Here is a 27,322-nt window from a genome sequence, read left to right as displayed (position 1 = left end):
TCATGTTGGTAGCCAAAGCAAGTTAACCCCTCTAGTTGCAAGGAAGCTATTTGTTCCTATAGCTTTGTAGTTGAGACTCAATTTCCTTCCAACTGAGTCTTTTTTGAAGAGAATATTGATCAGAAAAAGATAATATGTGAGGACAATGATCCATCAAAGGACCTCATCATGCAAGCAACTTCAACTCGACCATCATCAAAGAAGGAAAATAAGAAAAATACTATAGCACCATTGGGCATAGATTCCTCTACTGGTCATATTCTAGTGGAAAGTGCAGAACCTCAGAATGAGGAAAAGTTTCATGAGCTATCTACAAATGATTTTTAGTTTAGGATGGTTGACATAGGCATTCTAGTGCACGATTCTATGGTCAACATCTAGAAATTAGCTAATGAGAATATTGAGAACAAAATAGAAGAATTGAGATAAAAAAAAGGAGGTACTCAAAGCCCCAAATACAAAATTGATGAACTACATCAAAGCTTCACTTGGAAGCACTTCTACAAGCACATTCGACCCAAGTGCAAAGGAGAATAAGAATTTTCTACTTAACATACAATAGGAGAGGCATTTTTGTCAAAATGGTTGTGCTTGGATTGATGAAATGAAATCTACTTAAGCTACTTGAGCTACTAATGTTTCTCCATTGGAAGCAATTATTGGAATTCAAAATTGAGAGCTGAGTCAAAACTGAGCCTAAGCTAAAGGACTATATGATTTAGTAAAGAATGTAATGGACAAGATATTTGAATAGTTAAAGGTCCTACACACAATCATATGTCACTAGTAGTGGTCAACTAGGAGATATCAAATGAATGAATACTAAATTTTTGGCATTTGTTGATGAGGCTACTCATCCATCAAACTTCTAGTTTGAAAATATTCCAAAACTTTCAATAGTGGTTTCTATTCTAAGTGTGTAGTGGAGAAGCTCTAATCAAAGATCTCCAAAGTTGAAGAATTGATATAAACATATGATTACTAGATTATTTGAGCTGACATCATTCTCATGCTAGGTGTCCATGAGATGAAAAGTATAACTCATGCAATGAAAGCATACAAAGCCAAGGCTATAACAACCCCCAACCCTCCTAAAAAAAAAAACTTTAAAAAAAAGGATCCTCTGACAAAAAATTGCATTCTTACTACAAAATATAAAAAGTGTCATTGCTTCTCCCTTCCTCACTTTTTGATATTGTTTCCATACTTGGCATTCTCCTAATAGATAAAGTTGTGTAACTAATGACTAATGATTTAATTCTATTATTAGGATCATTCAATGATGTTCTATTGAGTAATCATGAAATGTAACTAGCTAGTTCTAAAGAGGCCTATATATTTAACTTTTTGAGAAGTAAATAAGAACTTAAAAATTAGGATTTGGGAAAATTCCTATAGCTGGGACTATTTTGTATGACTCTATGTCCATATTTTAATTGTATCATTTGTATTAGTCTAGTTTTAGTTCTTGTATGGTGGTTGGAATGAAATGTGTCATTATTAAAACTATGGGATTGTAAATGAATTGGGTTTTGTTTCTTCCTTACCGATGGATGGAAACTTTATCTACATTAGTTGTAGTGTTATATAACTCCTTCTGCTCTATACAAGTTGGTTTATGTGCATCTTCATGGCCATAAGGGAAGGTCCAGATTTGTTAATGCAGGCTACTAAGTAAGAAGCAAACTATTATTGTGAAACCCTAGTAACTTAGGCAATTAGGGCATTGTTAAGTTGATTATCTTTTGTTTCTTATGCAATATGCATTATTAGTTAGTATTTCATTGTTACATATTTCATTTTGTAGATTAAAAAAGTTGCATTTAGGTATTAAAGGAACTTAAGGTGACTCAATAGATTCATAGATGTGGAGCTTTGTGAGCCATCATGTGATATTCTCCTAGATTGTTTGAGAGTTTTAGACAATCTAGTCATACTTCTTCCTCTCTTAGGTTAAGAGCATACACTTAAATCCTGTTGATGTTCTAAAAACAACATTCATTAAAAATATTTCAATACAATGGAGTTGTACCTTTCAATTTAGTGGTCCTTGATAGAATACCTACACTGACCCATTTCGTTGTTGACAACTTTGTCTTTCACCATATTGCACATACTAAGATTTAGGGCATAAACCAAATTAAGGAAGAAAAATTGTCAACCAATAGTTTTTGGCAGATCTACTGGGGAACATTTGGAACCTCTAAATTTCATCTTTCCCTATTCATAAAGTTACATGAAAGATAAACTATGGTGCCTGTTTCTCATTTTATAAAGTGGTCTCAACCATTCTGTCTATCTATTCTCATTTGTTGAGTTGTGTCTTTGACCTATGAGGAAAAATGGTACTATCTCATGAAGGTCAAATACTAGTAATCAGCACCCCAACCTTGGCTTCCATGATGAACAAGAAAACATAATTAACAAGTTGAATACACTCACTTGGAGAAGCAAAAAATATATAATGAGTATAGAAGTGCCAGTTTTGTACTTGAACATAAGAAGCCAATGTTGACAACTAGAAAGGTGTGTTTCAAAAAAGAAGATTGAGGTAAGCCTAAAGGTGCCTATCTATAAGCAAGTTAGTTCACTCTGGATCCCAATTATACTAGGAGTGTTCCTAATCAAGGTCAAATTGATCAAGTATTTGAAGAGCTCAAGAAATCTATTTTTCTTGTATTATAAGACCTCCTGAGAAGAGGAAGAGCTCGCTCAAGAGACCCAATATTCCAAGGTATTTGTGTAGCCCTATTTCTGCCACCCCATCCTATTTCACAAAGATATAGACATTCCTCTTCTCCATCTATTTCTTGAACACAAACTCTATCATTGTGTAATTCTCTCACCCTATGGAGTTGTAGCCTTAACTGTGGCTACCTTCCAACCACTACAAGTTATTCTTCCTACATCTTGATGGTTATACCATGGGGTAATGCTATTGGTGCTTTACACCTAGATGCTAAGAATGATTTACCAAGAGCCTCCTAGAAGAATTTTCTCAAATTCAATGGTGATGGGAAGGTTTCTATAGAAAAGCATATTGGTTCTTTCTTTGTAGCCTATAGTGTTGTCTCACCTCAACATAAAGACAACCATAAGGTTGTTTGTTGAAACACTAGTTGAAAATGTGGATGATTGGTTCCAACATCTTCTTGTGGGATACATCACATCCTGGGGTGACATGAGAAATCAATTTGAGGCTGATTATAAAATCATAGAAGATGAGCATGCCTTCATGTCTCATCTCACTCAAGTCAAGAAGGAACTGAATGTTCCCATTAGGGGTTTCATTGCAAGGTTCAATTAAATTTCTTTAAAAACTAGATTCCTACTACAAGTAGGCCCACTTCAAAAAATTAGAAAATGTTTTTCATTAGTTCCATGCCCCTATATATTAGTTTCCAAATCAAAAGAGTGCATCTAGAAAATCTCTAGGTTGTGCATAATCTAGCCATAGAACTAGAAGACGATTTGATAGAAGCTAGGAAATGGAAGAGAGAGATTTAGAGTGGAGATTCCACAAGCTCTACTACTAGCACTGCCAACAACATGAAAACAATGTTGTAGAAGTTTTCAAATGAGATGATTGTCATGAATGGGTAGATGGGTAAGACAAATTCTTTGTTTCAACAACCTTATCATCATTTAGCTAGAAAGAATCTTGAAGAAAAAGCATTACATTTATTGCCTATTCAAAATAGGCTTGCTATTGAGGTAGTTCCTAATAAATAGAGCATGTGCATATTCCACTTAAGAGAAGATCATGATGGTGATTCTTGCCCTAAAATGAATAGATACAAGAAAATGAATGCAAGTAATGAGTTAAAAGTGGAATATCCAAAAAGTGAAGATGATTCTACTCCTAGCGACTCTAGAACATTTTTTTTGGAGTACAAATCAGATTCAGATAGAGGAGGTGAATCTTTTGCCACTCTAGATGGGGTACAAATAACTATGACCAAAAGAAGCCAAAAGAAAAAAACTTCAATGAGCTTAGTTCGTGTTCGGAACATTGCCTCCTCTACTTCACCAGTCATGGCTAACACTTCTTTCCCATCTACTTCAAAGAATGAACTATCAAGATCAAAGACAAGTGGTAAGCTTGATCCTTCATTTGATATTATTTTGTATTGTAAATATGCTTGTATTCATTTTTTCCCCTAATAATACTTTATGTATAATCCTTATAAATCACAAAATCTAGTTGACTATTGTACAGGTGAGACAAGTAATAAAGCTCACCTGAATATCAATGTTGCCACTAATAATAAGCCTAGGACTAGTACGTATCCCCCCCTACAATGAAGAACTAATCTTACCTATGCTATTCAAGGAAGAAAAATATTTAGTCCTAGCTACGTCACCTAGTTAGAAACCTGATCCTTTTTAGGTGTCTCTATATGTCAATGGTCACAAGCTAAGTAATTACATAATTGATTTGGGTGCATTAGAAAAAAGTCATGCCTTCTATTGTTTCGAGCATGCCTTGGGCTTACCCTTAACCAAGACCTTTGGGCATTGTTATTCCATGGATGAAAAAAATGTTCCTCTAATAGGTCAAGTAAAAGATGCCCAAGTAGCCTTAGCCGCACATCCAGCAAAAATAATGAAATTGTATATCCTTATGGTTGACATCCTTGCTAGTTATGACATGCTACTGAGTAGGATATTTTGTAGGGACATGGGAGGAAAAATAAAATTAGATTGGTCTCATGCTATCATTTCCATAGGAAATAAAAAAGGTTAAGCTTGAGCCTAAGGAAAAAGCCAAATTCACTGTAATAAAATTTGATGATCCCAAGGCTCAAATCTTGTATAAAGAAATGGAATATGGAAATTATATGTTGTTCACTAGTTTCAATACCCTTCAAGAGGAATTAGATCCTCCTTATGATCAAGGAAATGTAATCTTAGAATTTAATGGTAGTTGTGCAACTGTCAGATAAGGAGTGGGTGTGGTACTCATATACTCTAAGGGAGAATTGACACAACTAGTATACAAGCTACAATTCAAAAATACAAAAAACACTGTAGAATATGAAGATTTTCTCTTAGGTATTATTGTTGCAAAAAAGAGGGGAGTGAAATTCTAAAAGCCCAAGGTGATGCAAAATTGATAGTGAAGAAGGTCTGAAGCCAATACACTATGAAAAAATCAAGATTAAGGAACTATAGGAATAGAGTCTAAGATGAGATAGAAGATCTTGATGCCTTTTCTATACAATTTGTTGCAAGAGAACAAAATGTGAGAGTTGATATGTTAGTTGCCTCTTCATCCCTTTTTTTATCTTATCCATAATTCAAAGATAAAGAATACAAAGTTGAAGTCCTCTTCAGACCTAATGTGCCTGATAATGTTGAATCATGGAAAGTTTTTAGTGATTATAGAAAAATCCAATGCTTTCTAAAAGGAACTAAACCCTTCACTGACCTATACTTTGAAGGGAGTGCTAGCCCCTATCAAGAACTTTATCTGGACAGTAAGAAAGATTTGGAGATAGGCCCTCAACAACTAAAAGGTAACAAAATACCTAGACACCTAATCTCTTTTGAAAGTCTATTCAATAGACACGATGCATATATTAGGAGAGAAAGAGGTAGGAAAGGTGAAACCTCAGATGAGTATGAGGGACTAAATGTAGGAACTGATCTCAAACCAAAAATGGTCAACATTGGTAGTTGTTGTTCAATTGAAGAAAGAACCAAAGCTAAAGCACTACTTTCTAAATATCAAGATGTTTTTGCATGGGCTTATCAAGATTTGAAAACTTTTAAGAATGGCAAGTTCAAGCATAAAATTCACCTTAAGCCATATGCATTTCCTTTTAGACAAAATAAATGCAACTACAATCTAGTAATTTTAGATGCTATCTTCAAGGACATTTATAAAATGTCAAAAGCTAAGAATCTTTACCCTATACACCATTCAACATGGATAGCTAATGTTGTCCCTATCAGGAAGAAAAATAAGCAAATTAGAATCTATGTTGATTTTAGAAATCTAAATCAATCATCTCTTAAAGACAACTACACTCTCCCCAAGATGGATCACTAGCTACAAACAGTGGCAAGTTATAAAATGATGTCTATGCTAGGTGGTTTCTCAACCTTCAATAAGATTGAAGTACACCTAGATGATTAGTTCAAAGCAATATTCACCACTCCTTGGAGAAATTTTGCTTACAATAGAATGCCCTTTGGACTAATCAATGCTAGAGACACCTTCCAAAGAGATATGAATTCATCCTTTGTAGACTTGAAGGACAAAATCATTTTTGTTTGCCTAGATGACTAGACAATGTTCTCTAAAAGAAGAGAACATCATTTGATAGATTTGGAGAAAGTGTTGAAAAGATGTAGGGAAAATGGAATCTCCCTCAACTCTAATAAATAAGTCTTCTATGTGACAAAGTAAAAGATGTTGGGTCACATAGTGTTTCAAGAAGGCATCAGAATTGACCATGACCATGTCAAAGCTATACAACAACTCAATCTACGAGCAAGAAAAATTAGAGTTAAATCATTCTTTGGTCAGGTAAAGTTCTCAAGGTTTTTTGTTCCTAACTTTTCTAAAATTACAAAATGCGCAATAGACATGACAAAGGGCAGTCAAAATTTTAAGTGGGGTGATTTTGGAAGAAAGGCCTTTGTTGAAATCAAAATTGCTATAGCTCATGCTCCTATCCTAGTTAATCTAGATTACAACTAAGAATTTATTTTATATTTCTATGCATCAAGCCATACCTTTTCTATCATACACATGTAAGAAAACAAGGAAGGCATCCAAGAACCTATCTCTTTTATGAGCACCCCTCTTAAGGAACATGAATTGATGTATTCCCAAATGGAGAAACATGCCTATTTTGTAGTCAAAGCTCTCAAAATTTTTAGATTCTATGTTTTTCACTCACATTCAATCACTTATGTTCCTGATTCAACAATCAAAATTATCTTAACTTAGAAAGAAATAGGATGCAATTCAAGAGGATCCTAGGTAGCCAAATTCTAAGAGTATGACATTGAGATAAAACCCACTCATTTGGTCTGTGGCAATGGTTTGTGCAAAACAATTGTAGAAAATTAGGAGTTAAGTAAAGAAGAACAAGTCTCAAGAGTCATGATGGTAAGCCTCCAGGACATGTGGTTTTCAAATATTTCTTATCTCCTCACTTATGGAGAATGCCCCAATAGACTGACCTATAAGAAAATAAGAGATCTTAGGACCAAGTCCACTAAGTATGTCATCCATGATGATCAATTGTGCAAAAGGGAAATTGATGGTACATTCATAATATGTGTAGATAAGCCTCAACATGAGAGATTTTTCAAAGCATTCCATGATGAAGCTTGTGGTGGGAATTATTCTTCTAAAATCACAACACATAAAATATTGAGGCAATGCTATTATGAGCTAGGTATGTTTAAGGATGCTTACAGATGGGTAGCTCAATGTGAAAAATGCAAATTGTTTGTTGGTAGACCTATGTTGGCTACCTTGCCTGTAAGACTAGTAGTCATAGAGGGCTTGTTTCAACAATGGGGAATTGATTTTATTGGCCTAATCAAAACCCCTTAATTTTGAAGACACTTATACATCATTACTACTACATACTACTTTACTAAGTGTGCGGAAGCTAAGCCAACCAAAAGAACCACCTCTCAACTTGTTTGTGAGTTTATTAAAGAAAACATTCTTATAAGATTTGGTGTCCCATTGAAGTTGGTTATGGACAAGGCTACATATTTTTCCTTATCAAAAATTACTAAATTCTACTATGATAACAACATCAACCTTAGTCATTATTCATATTGCTTAATATCATTAGAAAGCTTGTCTCTGGCAACTAGAAGGACTAGCACAAGAAGCTATATACAGCTAAGGGGTGGAGTAAAAACAAGTTTGGGGACATATTTTTTTATTAAAAATACCTCTTCAACACATTGGAACAACTAAAATCCCAAGTAGCTATGAAAAATACACATTTGGATGTAAGAAACAATGAAGAAAACACTGACAAGTTTGGAAACAACTACTAGCTAAGGAGGAAATTTACTAGAAGAATAGATCTTTGGTGTAATTAATAAAGGAGCAAGCTCATAACATATCATTCCTCCAATGATCTATGACCAACCATAGAGGAAGGAGTATTATTGACACTCTACAAAATGATAGGGGGAAGTGATAAATGAATACTATCTACATTGCATGGGGATAATAACCTTTAAGAACCTCTCTTATGTCACTTCCCCAATGTGGTCATTGCTGAGGACAATGAAACTCTCTTTTATTGTGTTACTAATGAGGAGGTCAAAATGGTGTTCTTTCTATGATTTCCTACAATGCCCTAGGTCAATATGGCTTTCCTCTAACTTTTTTTTAGGAATTATGGGACATTATTGGATTGATTATCACTATAGTTACAAGAGACTTCTTTAGGATGGGTAAAATTCTTTGGCGGCACAATAAAAAAAAATTCTTTTTTTTTTTCCAAACACAATAATCCAAAATTTGTAACCTACTTTAAGCCCATAAGTTTATGCTCCATCTTTTATAAAATAATATCTAAAATCATGGTGAATGGGATTAAGCCAATGTTGGATAAAAACATTAGCCAAAATTAGAAGTGGTTTTTTCTTTGCCGACAACTTTTAGATGTTTCCATCTCCACACATAAAATAATCATCTCTATGCACAACAAAAAGAATGTTGGCATGGACCTCAAACTTGATTATTCAAAATCTTATGATAATGTTAATTGGTCATTTCTACAAAGTTCTTAAACATTTGGGATCCAATGATAAGTTCATTACTATAATTAAAGAATGTGTCATTAATGTTAGTTATGTTTTCATTGTCAATGACACCATTGGTCTACTATTCTCCAAAAACAAAAACCTTCACCAAGGGCATCCCCTCTCCCCATTTCTCTCTGTTTTGATCATGAAGGTGCTTGGTAGGAATATGCAGAATCTGGTCAATAAAGAAACATCAAAGGCATCAAACTAACCTAAATCCCCTCCCCTATTATTCAATAGTCCATGGATCATACATTTTTCTTTGGTGAACCCTTTGTGGTTGAGGCAAGGCAGTGGAAACTCTTTTTGGATACATGTGCTGAAGTGTTAGGGCATAGTATTAAATTTTGAAAGAGAATAGTTCTCTTCTTCAACACTAGTATGGATATTTGAACTGAGGTCATTGGTATCTAAGGATGTTAGTCAACTAATCTCTCCTCCTTTTACCTAGGGCTCCCTCTAATTTTCAAAGAGGTTAAAGATGGCTTCTAATCTAGAATCCTAGAACACACTCAAAACAAGCTCACAAGGTGGAAGGGAAAAATTATAATCCATGTCAAGAAACTATAGCTACTAAAGTCCTAACTTCAAGGAATACCTATGTACTACCTCTCTCTTTTCAAAATTACTAGAGTCATGGTGGAGAAAATTGACAATATTCAACACAACTTTCTCTAGGTGGGAATAGAGGCAAATAAGATGTCCTTAGTCACCTAGGATATTGGACTACAACAAATTAATAATCTTAACAAAGCACTAAATTATAAGGTGGCTTGGAAATTTATCCAAGGGAAAGAGATTTACTGTCACATTATGTAGTCCAAGTACCTCAATTAGGGCTCTTTCAGTAAGCATTTCATGGTAGGGAACTTATTTCAAGGGTCAAAAATATGGAACATGCTCAAAACAAGTGCAAAATGAAGCTTCAAAAGGACATTGAATGGAAAATTGGTAATGGGGTAGATATCACATTTTGGCTTGATAACTAGACTGGTGGCATGGGTCTAGATTACAATAGATTCCTCAACTTGTAGAACCTTTGTACTTTGGTGTTGCTAGAGAGGGTGGAAAGGTACATAAGCCAAGGGAGGTGGTCTAACCTATTCTAATTGGTGGGTGATAATCTAGGTATTAAAATTCTTATGTAGAATCTCTTGGATTTTACAACACATTATAATCCTTTGATCTCACTAAGATGATAGGATCATATGGTCCCCCATGAATTCTAGCCTATTCACTACTAAGTTGGCCTATGACCTAACTATGAAATCTACCAATAACAAACATCTTGGGTAAAGATTTTGGATCATCCTCTAATTCTCAATTTTTTTTGGTGGACCCTCCTCTATGAGAAAATATAGACTCGGGATAACCTAAGTAAGTGTGGTTTTAATCTCATCAACATATGTATCCTATATAAAAATGTAGCTGAGGACATTAATCACCTCTTTGTTAACTACAAATTTTCTTCTTTCATCTAGTAGTGGATCCTCAAAAAACTAAATCTATCTTGTGCTATGGATGAAGACATTAAGCAATTTGTTAGTTGTCAATGCACCTCTAGATATCCCCTCATCAAAATTTTGAAGAAACCAATACCCCCCACTGTTCTAAACCATCTAGAAGGAAAGAAATAATAGGATATTCAAATATTGAGGAAACCATCACACAAACCATTCTCCACCTAGGGCTTTACATGCTGACAAAAAAAATTATGAATTGTAATTGGGGCCAAATTCACCCCCTCAATTCTAGACCAAGGAATTTCTAAAGAATGAAACTTTCTACAAGAATTTGACAAGTTTGAAAACACCAAAAAATTGGAAAGAGCCTCTATTAGATGGTCTCTGCCACCTCTAGGGTGGTGCAAACTCAACTTTGATGGAGCCACCAAAAGTGATATGTAGGACTTCTAAAATGTTTTCTTAGAGACCATCATGAAAATTCATGGCTTCTTATGTTGGACCTCTAAAGTATCATATGATCAACTAGGAAAAAGGCATGGCACTTGTATGGGGATTGAACTTTACCAAATTGATAGGAGTTATCATGATTGAGGTGGAAGGAGACTCCAAAATTATTGTGAACATTGTCAAAGGTGAGGGGACTGAGGGCTAGAAAGTTAATGCAATCCTTAATGACTATATCAACTTTTTAAAACCCTTTCAAAGATACACTATCAAACACATATATTGGAAGGTTAATGTTGTTTTTGACTCAATGACTACATTTGGGTTACACCTAGAAGGCTTAAGATGTTGGCGAGTAGACAATCAACTACCATAAGATACTAAGATCCTTTTAAGGAAGGAAGAACACAAGGCCAAATATTTTAACCATGCTGAATACTAATAAAATTTTTGAATGGAGTGCAAATAAGGGTACTAATAGCTATGATTATATTTTCCATGTCATTGTAGTGATGATTATTCATTATGGTGACATTAGGGATGATTGAATGATGACATCGACTATTTATGACAAGGATCTTATGTCAATTTTATATCACCAATATTTAATTATTAAAAGGTATGCTAACTGTTGGCATTGCAAAAATATTTATTATATCATCATTCCCAAGGCTAATATTTATAAGAAAATTGGGGCTCATACAAAAAACCAACACACATTTTGAAATATAACACATACAATTGTACAATTGGATGGGACAAATAATTAGATGATACTTCCTAGAGGTCATTATTGTAGTGATAGTGGTGATTATGGAAACCATCAAAAAGACATTTTAGGATTTATTACCTTAAAAATTGTCACTTCCATCTACTGACAATTTTAGGTGCATTTTCATTATGCAATCATGTGTGGAGCCAAGCCTTGTATTGAGCCTAAAAAAATCGATGAAACCTTCAAAAATAGTTTGAATATGATGTTTGCATGAAAATAAGGATGGGAATTTCCATTCATGAAATGCATGACTAGTGCGTAGGATGAAATTGTTTCCAAATAATCTCTCTCAACTTGGTTTGAGAGAAGAGTTATGATGCATGGAATAAGCTTTGAAATAAATGAGGAGGTAATTGAAAAGGCTACTAGTCTCTCCATGAAAGGGAAGAAATGAAAATAAATGAGAGAAATGTCATACTATGATGCCCTCAACTAATTCTTCAAGTTTTGTGTTGAAGAACCTATTAAGAGGCAATAAGGTTTTAGCAAGGATGACCTTCCTAGTATTTGGCTACTTGATTTGCAACATTATCATGAAGTATTTCACTCTAGAAGGTAATTTTATTGTCTTTTACTTCTATCATCTCCCTTTCCTCAATCATTTGCACCATAAAGAAATCATTTCCATTCTATTATTTCTTTTTCTCTCAATTGAGAGTAATATTAAGATTATTAGTAGGGGCAAGGAAAATGTCATTCTACACTAGAGTCTCAAGTTTAGTTTGTACAATTTCCACCATGTTGTTTGTCCATGTGCTTATGACAATTATGCAACATGATACACCCCCCAGCTCTACCCATCAAGCTAGTCCCTCTCCAGTTAGAACCAGTAGGAAAAGGGATAAAAATGAGTCTTCCTCTCATAGATTTTACTCAAAAAACTTGCACCAAATTCACTAGGTCACTTTAAAAAAGAAAAAGAAAAAGCAAAATAGAGGTTTTCATGGTTCACTTGTCAATCACATTGAAACCTATGGTGCCTGTAGGTCTATTAGAATTTCATAAGAAAAAAATTAAGCATGCCCTAAAGAAAAATGAGTCCATAGAGTCTAATAATTCTATTGTGATAGTCGCTTACGTGTCTCACCTATTATTCTACTAATAATAGGGGTTTGACCTGATACTATGCTTTCCAAATTGAGGCAAAGACCTTCAATGATCTAGCTTTTGAATATTTGTAAATAACATTTTATTATTTTATATATATATACATTCTCTTAATAAGTCATATCGCAATAATTATATTAACAATTAGTGTAATATATTCAAACTTAAAAATATTGTTCACTAAAATTTGATATATTTGCAATAAGAATGTACTGAATGTTTCTTAGGTTGTCTTAAATGTGTGTCTGAAACTTTCGCAAGCTATGCAAACATGTTCGAAAATTTAGAAGATGAAAGTTAAAAGATATTGTGAGTGAATTAATTGTTAGGCTAGGGCATTGTGAGAAGCGAGAGATAATAGTTCACCAAAAAGATTACAAGGTTTTTGTAGTGAAACAGTTTCGAAACTAGGTGTGTATGTCATTTTTCCTATTAGTTTTATTGTTTCATATCCAAATAACATCAATAGGATTTACTTTGAGTGGATGTCACATTAGGGCTTTGATCAAGTTTAATTTATTCTTCCTTTGTGTGTGTTTTTATTACCCATTTATTACTTTTGCCTTTGTGCAAAAATCTACTATTGTTCCTCCACAAAATCCTAGTGTCCTGAGCATTCAAAATGAATAATTAATTGTCATTATTTTTAGGGACAGGTAAATCTCCAAAATTAAAAAAGTCAATTTTTTTCAGATTCACCAAAAATTAGTGATTTTTTTCCAATTTTTTAATTATTTTTTGCTACAAACTATGTGGGGTCGGATGGATTTTAGGACCGTAAATATCGCTGCGATGAAGGGAAGGTAGAAGTTGGAAGTGGCTATGTTTGAGGGTTTCAAGAGATTTTCTTGCTGCCATTGGGCTATACAAATGTGGGGAGATCATCCTATTTTTTTGCAATTTGGTGTGACCTTCCATAGACTCGATATTCTAGATGAAATTTGTAATAGATTTTCTTCTACCCATCAAAGTTATTGTTGAGCAGGGTTTGAGTGCACTGTGGAAAATAGATTTTTAGAGATTTTTATTCAACATCTATATTTCTAAGTTTCTTTTCCTGACTCTTATGGCCACGAATGGGGTCTCTAGGAGTCTCATTCTTGCTAGAGCCTCTGGTTGTGATGGATCTTCTTTCGGGGCGAGGTCATAGGAGAAGGAGCCATTTTATGTTAGTGAGCGCTAGAAGTTAAATAAAGTTAATGGTTACTTTCTGTGTACTTAGGATCGACATGTGCTGGTTATTCCTCTAGAAGCAGTAATGGAGGATGTGGACTATTTGGCCACACATGCATTGATATGCAAGTTTCTTGGTATCCAGATTTCCCTGTCGACTCTAGAAGCCTGGATTCGTCATTCATGGCAAGTGGAAGGTGATATGGATATTAAGTTGGCTGGTAACAACTGCTTTTTGGTGAATTTCTCTTGCATGTCATATCGGAACTAGATCTTTGAGGGAGGCCCATATTTTTATGACAGTGTGGGTCTTTTTGTTAAACCCTAGCATATGAGGTTCAATTCCGTTGAGGATCTTCCTTCAAGAGTTCCTGTTTGGGTCTTCCTGTCATCGCTTCCTTTGGAGTTTTGGTGTGAGGATATCTTGCAATAGATTAGTTTTGTGTTTGAAAAGTCAACTACTATAGCACATCAATCTTTGGACAAAAAGGTTATTTCTTATGCCTGTATTTGTGTTGAAATTGGTTTAAATAATCCTTTGCTAGATTCTTTAGAAATTTGTCTAGGCTCTTCTTCTTGGATCCAATAGCTAGACTATGAATCTATTCCCTTTTGTTGCCGCATTTTTCATGCATATGGTCATTTACAGTGTCAATGCCCTCAAGCCTCCAAAGCCAATGGTACCCTTGTTGGATTTTCTGGCCCAAGGATGGCTAATGATGGTAAGGGGAATGGTCAAAATGTTAGTACTAGAAAAGGAAATATTCAGACTAATAGTATAGGTAAAGGGAAAGCTCATATGAAAACTTCAAGTTAGGGGCAAGGGCCATCTAGTACTGGTCCTAATAAGGATGGTTTTATCCTGACTCAAAACTATGCTAAGGGGTGGGATCATAGGTGATCTCATCTAGACCAACAAGTGGACTTAGGGTTCAATAGTTTTGAGGTTCTTGACAACATGGTTATAGAAGAAGGTTCCATAGGAAAAGGATGTTCTTTTGGTAGATTTGGTTAAAGATGTGTTTGCCTTTGGTAAAGGAAAGGGATCTTCTCTTGCTTTGGGCTTGATGCAAAGACCATTTAAGAAAGTCTCTTTTGCTACTCCCTCAAGAGTTGGTCGAAATCAAGATTAGGAAAAAACTAAACTTATAAGAGATTTACTGGTAGAGTTCGGGGTTGTCAAGACCTTGGATGAGCATTTTCCCCACTCCACTCAATGATTATTCTCTCATGGAATGTGAGGGGGTTGAATAGCATCCCCAGAAAAAAAGCTATTCATGAGCTAGTGTTCGAGCATTCTCTGGATATCCTTTATATCCAAGAGACCAAGCTTTTTGTGGACTCTATATTTAGATGTGCTCCTAGCATTTGGTTTCTAGGCCAATGTCAGTGTGTTGGTGCTTTGGGGAGCTCTGGTGGTCTTGCCATTTGTTGGGATCCTAGGAAAGTTACACCACTTTACTAGGTCTCTTGCCTCTCAGCTCTCTCAATGGTTACATCCTCTCTAGAAATAGGATAACTAATTCTTCATACTAATGTGTATGCTCCTATTGATCTCCTTGGCAAGCTTAAGCTATGGGATCATATTAGGCATGTCAGAAGCTGTCATCCTTTCTTGTCTTGGATTGTGGCTGGAGACTTCAACTCTATTCTTAGTTTAGACGCGAAGAGGGGAGGATTGGCTCACTTGTGTCCTTATTTTAAGCTTCTTTGATAAAATATTGATCTTTTACATCTCTTTGATGTCAAATATCTCAAACGGTTGTTTACTTGGAACAATTGAAGGGTTGGAAATGATGCCATCTCAGAATGCTTGGATAGGTTTCTTGTTTCTTACTTTTGGAATTGTGGCTCTCTTTTGCTCTCTTTTAAAATTCTTGATTGGAGAGGTTCTGACCACTAGCCTATTAAGCTCACAGCTAGTTATGTTTCTATCCCCAAGAAGCCTCCCTTTAAGTTCTAGTTGATGTGGCTTTGAGACTCTTCTCTTCATGAATTAATGGCTCGTTGGTGGAGATAGGGAGGCCCTGCCTATGGCACTGCTATGTTCTCCTTCTCTAAAAAACTTCAATATGTTAAAAGGAAGTTGAAACATTGGAACAAGAATTGTTTTGGTAATCTCCATATTATGAAGGGCAGAGCTTAGGATCATCTTGAAGTTATTACTAGGTAGATTTAGGATCTAGGTTTTTCTAAAGCTCTTGGCATAGAAAAATCCTTAGCTTCTACTAATTTAGCTGAGTGGGATCTTAGAGAAGAATTTTATTGCAAATGGAAGGCTCAAATTGACTGGCTTCAAGAAGGGGACAAGAACACTACATTTTTCCATAAATATGTGTAGGCTCGACATAACAAGAGTTACATTTCTTCTCTTATTACTTCTGATGAGATGCGTCTGACCTCCTCTCAAGTTGTTTCCAAGGAAGCTATTCAGTTTTACTCTGCTCTCTTTTCAAATAATTTACCTCCAACAGAGATTGAGGAGAATACTATCCTATCGTATATCCCTCAATTGTGACCAAGGAGATGAATGATTCTCCTATGAGGCCAATTAGTATGTTTGACTTGGAGGGGGTGGTCTTCAGCTTGCGAAAGGGCAAAGCTTCGGGGCCTAATAGCTTCCCTATTGAATTCTTTTAGGAATTTTGGGATATTATCAATCATGACCTTTTGGATGTGGTTTAGGAGTCCTATTCCAATAAAGAAATGCTTCGAGCCTTGAATGTTACTTTCTTAGTCCTTATTCAGAAGAAGGAAGAGGTTAATTAGCTGGACCCTTTTAGGCCCATTGCTCTATGTAATGTGGTCTATAAAATCATTGCTAAGCTCCTAGCAGAGAGGCTTAAAGTTTGGCTTGCCATGGTTATCTCTGAGAAATGAGGGGGTTTTGTGGTAGGAAAACAAATTTTGGATGGGGTGGTTATTGCTTTCAAAGCTATTCACTCTATGTGTACTTCTAGGGAATGTGCTATGTTCATTAAGCTTGATATGGCTAAGGCTTATGACAAAGTTAAATGGGATTTCCTGCAGAAAGTTCTTCTAGCTTTTGGCTTCAGTCAGGAATGGGTTAGATGGGTTGTTAGCTGTGTTACTACTCCTTCCTTCTTAGTTCTTCTTAATGGTGAATCGATGGAGCTTTTTGGCCTACCTAGAGGTCTTCGCCAGGGAGATCCCCTCTCTCCTTATTTGTTTATCATTATGGCTAAGGGACTTGGTAGACTTATCAAGTTTCATGTTTCCCAAAATTTGATTCAAGGATGGCAATGGGGAAATGGTTTTCCCACTCTTTCACACCTCCAGTTTGTTGATGATACAACCCTTGCTGGGAGAGTTTGGATTTGGGAAGCTAAAGCCTTTTGGCTCACCTTAGATACTTATTTGGCTATCTCTAGGTAGAAAATTAATGACCATAAGTCCCCTATTTTTTTCTTCAACACTCCTGAGCTGATCTAATGGAGTATTGTTAATATCCCGATATTTCATATTGTATCCCTCCCTTTGACTTACTTGGGGGTCCCTATTGTGGTGGGTAGACAACCTAGGGTTTTCTGGCAAAGCTATCCAGAATAATGCATAAACAATGTTATTCAGAAACACAAATTTATCCAGAATATGATTACCGTTTGTAACCCTTCCAAAATAAAGCTGAGATCGTGTGTAGAGGTCTCCCTCTCATACAAATTAATTAAATTATTTTTACATGATGCTAAATAGAAGATTGCATACCTCTGGATGCTTGAGGAACCCAAAATGCAAGAATCCTTTTAAAAGCACATAGAGGCAACAAAATCTTTGAACTGAAAGTCCAAAAATTCATTTCAAACTTAATAGTTAAAAAGTAATTTTTTAATTTTTTAATTTAATTAAAGAAATTTAGTAACTTTGATTGAGCTTTTTTAAATCAGATGATAAAGAAAATAACAACTTTATTTTAAGAGAAATAAAGGTATGAAAGAGATTGAATTTATTATTGTAGAATGTTTTTAATTTCTGTTTGATTTTGACTTGCAATATATATGTGATATTTTAATATACAGTAAATTAACAAAGATGATGTGAATAAAATAGAATAAGAAGTGGTAAAACTATGGATACTATTGTAACAAATAAAAGATGGCTAGTGTTAGGAAACAACCATTAAACCGTGCAATAATAATTATTCAGTGACGGTATGATAGTGGGCAGCCATTATGCTCAAAATGTATTAAGGTAGGAAGAAGAATGATTCAGCAAATCAACCAGTGTAATTTCTACTAATAACCAAAAATCATGTTAAATAACATAAGCATTCGGTTGAGATTGATGATTACATTTGCAGATTTATTTTTATTTATTAGCATCAATAGCTTTTTGTATCTACAAGTGCGTCTTGCGGAATGAGAATCTATTTAAGAATATGTTTGATCTATTCATATAAAGTTTGTTCAACATAAAACTCAGTATCTTTCGACTGTATATTACAAGTGCTGATCAACTCTTGTCAAAGCAGGATCGGCAATACAATGCACTCGTGCACTCCTACAATACTTATACATTTTATATTACCTTCTTTCATTACTTCCCGCCCTTCACAAGGCAGGGACTCCAACTAGGTTAGAGCTCTTGTTTCTAATATATTAGACACCACATAATTTTGGGGGGAATTTTTCATTCATAAAATAGGTTTTACTATTTGATATAGTAAAACTTTTTGTTTAAGAGTAAAGATTGAAGATATATATTGTATCAAAGTTCTTTAGATTATGATTGGACCTCATCTCTTATTATATTGAAGTTTTGCACTCAACAAGACTTGATCTCTAGTGAAATCTTTAATAATCTTTCAAACTATGAAATGATTGTATTTTACACTCACATTTAATATAGCTTAAAATAAAATAATTAATTAAATATTTATAAGTTACATTATATAAATGTCCATATGTATGCATACATATAGATACAATTGTAGGAGTTGGATGGAGTGGATAAAAGACAAGCACAAATGCAACGATAAACGTTCAAATTAATACGTAAAACACAAAGACTCATCAAACTATGCTACAACACTTCATGATCATTAACATAACTAAAATCTATTATTAATCCTTAGAATGCCACAACATTCTATCCACTCATGATCTACAATGATCAGATAAACATCTAATGCCTAAATCCTTACATAATACCTCTATTTATAGAGGATTTAGAACAATCTAGATAGAAAACTATTACATTCAAATAATATGTGAATAATATGACAACTAACAATTTATTTGGATGGTGCTGGAAACTTCCATATTAAATATGGTAGCTAGAAATTTGTTGGTAGTTCTACATGTTTCTTCATATGATGCTTGCAAAGCTTTTAGTATTCTTACTATTATAACATGCGATTTTTTGTGGGCATTCTAGGTTGTGGCCTTCTACAATCTACTATCTAGAAAAACCTTAGCAACATTCATCAATGCTTGCTCCAACAACTTCAAAACACAATCATGGGTCTTCAATTGTGATGCCAACATTCCTTGACAAAATCAATGATGTCTCCCACAGATTTATTTGCTACAATTGAAAATAATTGTCTTCTTTCAGCAATACAATCTTGAACAACTTTCATTTGTCACAAATGGGGACATGACTCCCCTTTCTTGACTTGAGTCACAATCTTTTTTCACCTGTCACAAATGGTGACAAGATTCATTAACAAACTTGCTTCATCTGTCAAAAATGGTGACATGATCCACTAGAAATCTTGATTAACTTCATCTATCACAAATGGTGATAGGATCTCCAATTAATCTTCAAAACTCTAATTTATACAATAGCACCCAAGATCTTAAATCTGCTTTTATACCACTTGTAGGAGGCAGATGGAGTGGATAAAAGAAAAACATGAATGTAGTGATAAACATTCAAATTAATAAGCAAAACACAAAGACTCATCAAACTATGCTACAACACTTCCTGATAATTAACATAACTAAAATCTATTATTAACCCTTAGAATGCCACAACATTCTATCCACTCATGATTGACAATGATCAGATAAAGATTTGGTGCCTAAATCCTTACATAATGCCTCTATTTATAAAGGACTTAGAAAAATCTAGATAGAAAACTATTACAATCAAATCCTTACATAATGCTGACTTAGAACAATCTAGATAGAGAACTATTACAATCAAATAACATGTGAATAATATGGAAGCTAATAGTTTATTTTGATGGTGCTGGAAACTTCCATATTAAATATTGTAGGTAGAAATTTGTTGGCAATCCTACATGGTCAGTTGGTGGAGAAGTCTGGCACATGGTAGAAATTATCTACCAACAATAACATACAACAACATACATATAGATACATGTGTATGTGTGCGCATATGTATATTTTCTATTGATAAATCACATCACAAAAAATATATTATCAACTATTATAATACATTCAAACTTTAAAAAATTGTTCCCTAAAATTTATTTCTAATATTTTATTAGCTATGGCATATTTTTATGGAAGATTTTCAATTCATAAAGTCATTTTTTCTATCTGATATGATAGCAAGAGTCTTAGGCTGAACCTCTTTGACTAAGATAAAAGAGGAACATTAATTCTATCAAATTCACTTAAGACATGATCCAACCTCATCTCCTATCATATTACGATTTTACACTTACAAAACTTAATCCCTAATATATTCTTTTAGAATCTTTTAAACAATAAATTAATTAACTGATAGGCTATTATAGGTGGACATTTCATCCAAACCTATCTGTTCAAGTAAGCTAGATACCATTTGTAGTTTTCTCTATTGAAAACTACTGGATCAATGGATATTTTATTTCAATCATGATTGCCAGCCATATTTATTATGCATATCTATTTCAATCTTGTTCATCGAGCATATTTATTTCAAGATTTTAGATATGCATATCTTTATATATATCAAAAGATCTTGAACAGATCTATAAGATCTAAAAACTAATTCATTTTGGATGTTTCTATAATCCAAATATTTATAGGAGGCATCCACCTATGTTTCTAATAGGAGGTTTAGATACTTTATCTCAATAGAATCTGAGTTTCTTTAAATGAAACTATTTTATAGTCATTTAAAGCTCAATCTATATTGTATATGCAGTTTCTTGTAGCATAGTGCTTCTAATAAGAAGTGTCTAGACCTCCCTTCCAAAATTTGAGTTTTTTTACAATCCAATTTTGAAGCTTACTATGTATGTTTATAGGAAAAACAAGACCAAAAGTGTATGTGGTTGTTTTCAAAGATAAAGACGAAGTTGAGCATCGAGTCTGTTTGAAGAAAGGAAAGAGTGAGGTTATTGTTGCAATATTAGATTATTTCTAATATTGAATATTATATTGTTTCTAATATTAAAAGAGCTTTCCTTCCTAAACTATTCCTTCCTAAATTATTCTTTTATTCTTTCCTTTCCTGTAGCTTTCCTGTAGTTGTTTCCTTTGCTGTAGCTTTTTGTATTTGGCACACAACTATATGTATCTAGATAGTTTTATGTGAATACATTTCTTCTATATTTCTGATTTTCAAGTTGGTATCAGAGCTTTGAAGCTTGAATAATTTGTATCCCTTCATCGAACTATGGTCAATTTAGATTCATAAGTATTTGAGAGCAAATTTGCTCCCATTATTATTCAATCTGAAGGTTCATCATTCAAGGCAGGGATCACACTCGATGAATCAAACTATGATTTGTGGTCTCAAATCATGGAGGTGCATATTGCTAAGAAGGAGAAACTCTCTTTTATTCATGGTAACTTATAGCCACCTACCAAGAATGATGATGGATATGAGAAGTGGTATGTAGACAATCAAAAGGTCAAAAGATGGCTGTTGATATCTATGTCCCCAGAAACTATGAAGCGATACATTCGCTTACCCATCGCTCAAGATATTTGGAAAGATCTTTCTAAGGCTTTTTATGATGGAGCAGATGAATTTTAGGTGTTTGTCTTGAATCAAAGGGCTTTCTCTACCAAACAAAATGGTAGAACACCCTCTGTCTATTGTGAAGAATTAACTAGGATTTTTGGTGTGTTGGATCATCGTGATAAAGTAATCATGGAAAGTGAGAACGATGTTAAATCTTACCAAAAATCAGTTCAGCGATAAAGGGTGCATATTTTTCTTATTGGATTAGATGGTGACTTCAAACAAGTTCGTGGCAAAATTTTGAGAAAGGATCCTATTCCCAAGTTAGAAGCATGTTATGCATTGGTCTGCCTTAAATCTGTTCGACACACAAAAATGATTGGAGAACCATGAAAGACTGAAGCTTTAGCCATGGTGACTCAAAACTGATCTAATCAAAATGTGCCTTCTCAAAATCTACCAAAGATCACTAATGGTGTTGATAAATCCACCTACAAATGCACCCATTGCAATCAAACTAGTCATTCCAAAAGTCACTGCTTTGAACTTGTTGGGTATCCAGAATGGTGGGATTGTAGCCACAATTCACGAAAGAAGAATTTCAAGAAGACCTCTAAGGTAGCATTTATTGAAACAAAGATAGAGGATAATGTTTCTGGAAAGATCTCGGCATTAGCAGCAACGGCAGGTAATGGTGGTCAATCTTTAAACATGTCTACACTTGTTTCTAATAATGCATTGGTAATTGATTCTAGTTCTATGGATCATATGATGTTTGATTCTAGATAGGTCTCATCCCTTAAACTGTCCTCACAAAAATTTGTTTCCACTACCAATGGCTCTCTAATCCTAGTTATTGGAGAAGGATCCTTACCTCTCACTGATACTTTGAATCTAGATTCTGTTTTAGTGGTTCTGTCTTTGGATTACAATTTGTTGTCAGTTTCCCAAATAACCACTACTTTACTTTGTGTTGTAATTTTTTTTCCTAATTTATGTGTGTTTAAGGACATCCAAACAATGCAAACAATTGGTTGTGGTGTTAGGCAAGGAAAGGTGTATTACTTGGACTTGGTGTCAAAGAGTTCAGACAAGCTATGTCAAGCTCTAGCGATGGATGGTTTTGAGGGGGACAATCAGAAATCTAAAATCTTGTTATGGTATCAACGTCTGGGACATGCTTCCTCTGGTTACCTGAAGAAATTATTTCCTAGTTTATTTGCAAAATTTGATGTTTCTAGCTTCCAGTGTGAAGTTTGTGAACTTGCAAAAAGCCATCATGCTTCTTTTCCATTAACTTTGAATAAAAGTCCAGTTCCATTTATGATCATACATTCTGTTGTTTGGGGTCCATCCAAAGTCAATACCTTGGGTAGATGAAGTTGGTTTGTTACTTTTATTAATGATTGTACTAGGATGACTTGGGTATCCTTAATGAAGTCTAAAAGTGATGTGAACTTGTTATTTCAAAACATTTATAACATGATTAGTACTCAGTACAATGCACAAGTTCAAGTTCTTCATAGTGACAATGGAGGCGAATATTTGAGTTTTGAATTTCAGCAGTATCTGGAAGCACACGAAACTATTCATCAAACTACTTGTTCAAATACACCTCAGTAGAATGGGTTAGCCAAGAGGAAAAATTGTCACTTACTAGAGGTTGTCTATGCTTCTCTGATAGAAGCCCATTTTCCATTGTCCTATTGGGGTGAGGCACTTACCTCTGTAGCATATTTGATCAACCAGGTAACCTCCAGCACTATTGATTTCCAAACACCATCCCAGGCTCTCTCTGAGGTGGTTGTTGCTCTTTTTGTCCCTAATTTACCTCCTCACATCTTTGGTAGTGTATATTTCATACACCTCCATAAGCATCAACACAACAAGTTATCTCCTCGAGCACTACAATGTTTCTTTCTAGGATATGTTTCTTCTCAAAAGGGGTACTGATGCTATCATCCTCCAACTCAATGAATTTTTATTACATTGGATGTAGTTTTTCATGAAGAATCGATGTATTTTTACTCCAAGTCTAAACTTCAGGGGGAGTACCAAAAGGAAATTCAAACTTTAGACTATGATGGTCACATCTATGAAGATATAGGTAGCTTGAACATCTTTGAAGATGTGGATAACACCTTAGAAGATGTGGATGTTCACATTCCTATAGATGTGGGTAGCTTGGACATCTCTAAAGAAGGGGAACTCTCTGAAATTGTTAATCAAGAAGTAGGTGAAACTTTGGATCAAAGTAGTGATGAACACCCAAAAATTGAAGCTATGGGTCCACTTCCATCCAAGTCCCTCACACCACACCAATCGCTTACCAAGGATGTTCCTAAACCATCTAGAAAACTACTACTGCAATGTCTCACGAGAGGTATTTGTAAATCCACAAATGAACCTGAACTTTCTAGTAAAGTTAAATATCCTATGAGTCATTATGTGTCTAACCATTGTTTTTCAGAATTAAATTAGTCATTTTTAAATCAATTATCTACTGTATCTATTCTAACAATGTGTAGATCCAAGGTAGAAAGCCGCTATGAATGAGGAGATGAAATCATTACAGGAAAATAATACCTAGGAACTTGTTGACCATCCACCAAGAAAGAAACCAGTTAGATGTCAATGGGTTTATACTATCAAGTACAAAGTAGATGGTACAATTGAATTCTTTAAGGCAAGACTGGCAGAAAAAGGGTACACCCAAACCTATGGGATTGATTATACAAAGACATTTGCACCTATAGCTAAAATTAATATAGTACGAGTCTTGTTGTCTCTAGCTATGAACTTGGGTTGACCATTACAACAGTTTGATGTGAAGAACGCCTTTCTACATAAAGAGTTGTCTAAAGAAGTCTACATGAAACTCCCACCCAACTACATGATACCAGAAATACATAGTCTGAAGGTGTGCAGATTAAAGAAGTCACTATATGGGTTGAAACAATCTCCAAGGGCATGGTTTAGAAGATTCACAAAGTCAATGAAAACCTTTGGTTACCATCAAAGCAATTCAAACCATACTTTATTCATAAAGAATCAATAGGGTAAGATCACTACACTTATTGTGTATACGGATGACATGATAGTTACAGGAAATGATCTTGAAGAAAGGAGGGCTCTCAAGGATTACCTATTCAGAGAATTTGAAATGAAAGATCTTGGTCCCTTGAAATATTTTCTTGGGATCAAAGTGTCTCGATCTGATAAAGGGATCTTTTTGTCTCAAAGAAAGTATGCCTTAGACTTGTTACATGAAACTGGTATATCAGCATGTCAACCCACTAAAAAACTCATGGCAGAAGGATTGGAGTTATTTATTGAGTCTAATTAGGTACTAGTTGATAAAGGAAGATACCAAAGACTCATAGGAAGATTGATGTAATTAGCACACACAAGGCCAGACCTTGCCTATGCATTAAGTATTGTTAGCCAGTTAATGCATAATCCTGGAGAGCAACATATGAATGCAGTTATGTGCATTTTGAGGTATCTAAAGTCTGCTCTTGGAAAAGGAATTTTATTCACTATAAATGAGGATTATCAAAGTGTGCATGCATATACTGATCCTAACTAGGCTGGAGCAGTAGATGATAGGCATTCTACTTCAGGCTATTTCACCTTTGTAGGAGGTAATCTTGTTACATGGAGAAGCAAAAAACAAAATTTTGTTGCATGATCAAGTGCATAGGTAGAATTTTGAGGTATGGCACTTGGAGTATGTGAAGCATTGTGGCCAAGACTTCTCTTGAGAGATTTGAGCTATCCATCTAGGCGGCCAATTCAACTATATTGTGACAATAAAGTAGCCTATGATATTGCTCATAATCTAGTTCAACACGATCATACAAAGCATGTGGAGGTAGAAAAATTCTTTATTAAGGAGAAGTTGGATGGGAAGATTGTGGAGTTGCCTAAGATTCAATCAAAATATCAGCTGGCCGATATTCTTACCAAAGTGGTTTCAAGTCGAGTGTTCTTGAAGTGTTTGGGCAAGTTGGGAATGTGGGATATCTATGCACCAACTTGAGGGGGAGTGTTGCAATATTAGATTATTTCTAATATTGAATATTAGATTTTTTCTAATATTGAAAGAGCTTTCTTTCCTAAACTATTCTTTCCTAAATTATTCTTTTATTCTTTCCTTTATTGTAGCTTTCCTATAGTTGTTTCCTTTTCTATAGCTTTATGTATTTGGAACACACTATATGTATCTAGATAGTTTTATGTGAATACATGAATGGAAAATATTCTTCTAAATTTTTTATTTTCAAGTGTTATAATCTTTGTAGGGGCATTGGGAAACCCACAGCTGCTTATGCTGAGCATAATTGGGCCTTTAGAGGAATTGATGTCCATGTTAATAAGAGTAATAATGAGCAAGCCTGAAGTGGGAAATAATATGGTTGATAACCCCATGAATCCTATTTTCATTCCCTCTATAGTTCCTATCGAGCTCTCACTCATTCAAGTTGTGGGTATCACCAAATATGGAACCTTCACTGAGGCATCTAGTGGATATGGCTTGTTTGCCGAGGTATGTACAAAAGCATCATTCAATCATATCTATTAGATTTCTATGATCTATTTTTGTGTTGAGAGAGAACATTGGCATGGAATATGATGCTTTGCCTACTTTCTCTTATAGTCTTGCAAACATCTTGTAGAACTGAATTAAGGGAATGTGGAGAGAGGGCATAAGACCCACTTTTGATTCTATCTTGTGTTGTTGTCATTTCACATTCGACGGGTTATGTAAGATTGAACGGTATGAATGCTGGAGAAAACCCAATTGTGAGATTCAATTATTTTGAGCATCCAGTGGATCTACAGAGATGCATGAAAGGAATAAGGACTATTGAAAAGGTCATAATGTCTCATCCTTTGAAACAATTTATTCCCCACAATGTAAACCTGAGTTAGATAATGAGTTCAACATTTCAACATTCTATAAACTTGATTCCTAAGAAAATAGGGGATTGGGAGTCATTAGAGCAGTTTTGTAAGGATAGAGTGACTACAATTTGGCATTATCATGGAGGACGTCAGGTGGATAGTGTTGTTGATAGGGATTATAAACTCACTAGAGCAGATGGTATTAGAGTCATTGATGGATCCACTTTTCTCTTCTCCCCTAGAACTAATCCTTAAGGTACCATGTTGATGCTTGGAAGATGTGTTTTATTTTATTTGAATTCTCTTATATGATGTGTTCTTTTTATTTGAATTCTCTTACATTTGTACGATCACCCTTGATTCTGATGATGCTTGTAAAAAATATCTGAATATGATCCATATTTTTCTGCAATTCATGTAGATACATGGGAGTGAGGATTTTGAGAGGAGGACTAGGCAGACTTGTTGGAGTATAATCTTACATAGAGCTCCAGGAGCATGAAAAGATCAATCAAACAATAAATTTTCCTACTAAAGTTAATAGTAGGAACTCTAGTATAGAAGAAAGCATGGAGAATTATCAAGAATGATTCTCCCCATCTGAGAAATGTCATTAAAATCTGTCTCTCTTTCCTTGTTCCTACTCACCAATGATATTCTCTCTAAAAGTTTGGTGAAAGGCAACATGGTTCTTTGATAGGCAGGCTCCTAATGCTATAGCCTAACAAAGCTTATGCTCTTTTTAAGAAGATGCATGTTTGGTTCAATT

General features: G+C 34.6%; 1 pseudogene; it reads left to right on the top strand.

Annotated features, from left to right (window-relative positions):
* The window catches only part of LOC149538484 (protein HOTHEAD-like), an 86,582-nt pseudogene extending 59,553 nt beyond the window's left edge, over positions 1–27,029 (top strand).
* The last annotated feature ends 293 nt before the right edge of the window (positions 27,030–27,322 follow it).

This window comes from Cupressus sempervirens, chromosome 9, assembly GCF_028749045.1.
Source record: "Cupressus sempervirens isolate cs-2001-9-10 chromosome 9, ASM2874904v1, whole genome shotgun sequence".
NCBI lineage: Eukaryota > Viridiplantae > Streptophyta > Pinopsida > Cupressales > Cupressaceae > Cupressus > Cupressus sempervirens.
Note: the sequence above shows the minus strand (reverse complement) of the source record. Positions and strands in the feature narration are given on the sequence as shown.